Here is a 2574-nt window from a genome sequence, read left to right as displayed (position 1 = left end):
CGCAGGCACCATCTTCACCGGCGGCCTCTCCTTCCTTCCCTCGCGCGAGCACACAGCAGCCGGCGATCCCTTCTCCTCATCCCCGAGCCTCACCCACAGACGTCGCCGACCACCTCTACTCGACGTCGACCCCAGTGTGCCCTAGCACCGATTGCCACCACACAGCCGCTGATCCTCATCTCGTCGAGTTGTGCCCTAGCGGATTCGGTGAGTATTCCCTTATTTGTTATGTGATCAATAAGGTAAGGGCTAGGTACATAGAAGCAGTGGAATGTGCCGACTGTGATGATCTTGTTTCGTCTTGCGCTATTTTTGGTTTTCCCGATTGGATTTGGGTGCTCGCAATTTGGTATGGTTTTAGCGCAAAGTTCCTTGATCGGTTGCTTCGAATTTGTGATACTTTGATAGGTTCATGGCGTTTTGTGTTGTCTTTACGCTTAAGGTGATATTTGGGGGTTTTGGTGTCTGCGATACCATGCTTGGGATGACTGACAGTTTGGGAATCTTGTTTTATTTTCTTGAAGTCTTCTTGCAATTGCTGGCATACTATGTTTGGGAATGTTTGTTAGTTCTCTTATGAAACAGTGAGGGTATTCTTGTAGTGTTGTTGAGAATTCGTATTTGGACCTCTAGATGTTTTCTCCTTTAAGTTGTTCTCCGAATTGTGAACGTTGCAATTGCCTTCAAATTGGGTAAGTTGAGTCCTGATTTTTATGTCGTGTTGGTTCTTCAAGATAGTCTTGAATTCTGGACAGATTTGGAAGATTATGAGGTGTTGATTGGATTTCAGTGTTTCAAACAGAACCGGTATTTTTGGTTTGGTTGTTTGGTGCGTCTATTTCGTGATAGGTTGAGGGTTGTTTTAGGAATGGATTGTTTTTTATTTGGTGTAAGGTTAGGTTGATTAGGTCTAGATTCTAATCTAATCGATTGGTGGAACGATTAAGGTTTAACAAAGTTAACTCTAGTTAATCAATGGATTGAATTTTAGTCAGAGATTTGTTTTAGTTAATTAACTTAAGTAATTAGTTAAATCTGTATATTATGCATTACAGGACTTTGATTCGAGTCGGGCGTCTCGACGAAAGATTTCTGGATTGGATCTTCTATTGAGGCGGGTACTTCTTGCTTTGTTTTCTTTTAGTACTTTGACCTTAGTGCATGAATTATTTTTGGATAAGGACTGTGTACCTTGACTCCACTTTTATTTTTCCTGTGTTTGATACTTCCACGTGATCTTTGAGATATTCGTTTCCATATCTATACAGTCTCTAGTTGTTGTCCATGATAAGTAGCAGATATTAGATACCATATTTGTATGCTTGACTGTTGTTTATTATGTACTATACTGAGCATGCTGGCTTCATGTAGCATACCTGTTTCTGCTTATATATATATGATGACTGTTGCATTGTTTGCATCATGTCATTGCATGCATGCCGCATCCTCGGCCACTCGAGAGAGTGGTAGCTGGAGTTGATGCCGCTTGTCCTGTCGTGCCGCACTCGGCCATTCGTGCGAGTGGTAGCTGGAGTACGAGCAGCAGGGACCCCGTCGCAGATGTAGCTAGTTAGCTACTATGCAACTGTCCCCTCGGCCATTCGTGTGAGTGGTAGCTGGAGTGGTGTACAGTCTGTCACTGACCCGGCCTCTCGACCATACAGGGGTCATGGTGCAGAGAGGTGGGCGGGAGTGACCATCCGTGCATACACTGTTATTATATTTGCTTGGGCTACTGTTGTTTATATATGCTGTTATTGCTTATTTACTGCTATTGTTTACATACGTTGTTATTGCTTGTGTATACCTTGCTTGTTGTCTCTGTAGTTATGAGTAGTACTGTAGCAGATTAGTACCAGTTCTGTCCCACTATACCTAGCCTAGGATATGGCTTCAGGTATGAGTGCTTATTTTGGTTCTATTGTAGTATCTGCTATTTCTGTATGAGACTGTATACTCTTGGCTCACTTTCTAGTTATATGTTATGTTCATGCCCTATATCTTTCCTTACCCGCTGAGTTCCGATACTCACCACCCCGTAAAATGGTTTTCTTTCGTCAGGTAACAGGTAGATGAGTCATGGATGCTTGGAGAGTCCCAGCTGCCAGTCCCACGACACACTCGAGGATAGTTTCTTTTTCTGGTTTTGATTGCTAACGCAATTTATGTTTTGGTTTTGTGAACTTGGTATTGTATGCTTCGATATGGATTTTGGAGTCTAGTTTGGTGGTTGCAGGTAATTTAGTTAGTGACTTTGTCGGTCATACATTTGTTTTCTTTTTGTGATTTCCGCTGCGTTTACATCCAGTCGTGCAGGCTAAGTATTTATTGTTCTGTCTTCCGCTGTGTCTGTTTCTATGTTGTTTCAGCCGTGTAGGCTTATTAAACTGCGTGGTTGTGATAGTTATATTCTATATATATTCCAGCCGAGTGTGGCTGATGTATATTTTTTATGTAGTAATGTTCCATATTGTCCGCCGTACAGGGGAGGTGTTGCCGAAATTTGCTCGGACAGGGACCCCCCCAGGGGCGTGACAATTTAGTGTTATCAGAGCCCAGGTTGCGAAGCCTATT

General features: G+C 42.9%; 1 long non-coding RNA gene across 1 annotated transcript; it reads left to right on the top strand.

Annotated features, from left to right (window-relative positions):
* LOC122021053 lies at positions 1-2339 on the top strand. The gene is made up of 3 exons (XR_006122436.1): positions 1-207; positions 1056-1118; positions 2062-2339. It is a non-coding gene; the product is annotated as an uncharacterized LOC122021053 (long non-coding RNA).
* The last annotated feature ends 235 nt before the right edge of the window (positions 2340-2574 follow it).

Source organism: Zingiber officinale, chromosome 9A, assembly GCF_018446385.1.
Source record: "Zingiber officinale cultivar Zhangliang chromosome 9A, Zo_v1.1, whole genome shotgun sequence".
NCBI classification, from domain to species: Eukaryota; Viridiplantae; Streptophyta; class Magnoliopsida; order Zingiberales; family Zingiberaceae; genus Zingiber; species Zingiber officinale.
Note: the sequence above shows the minus strand (reverse complement) of the source record. Positions and strands in the feature narration are given on the sequence as shown.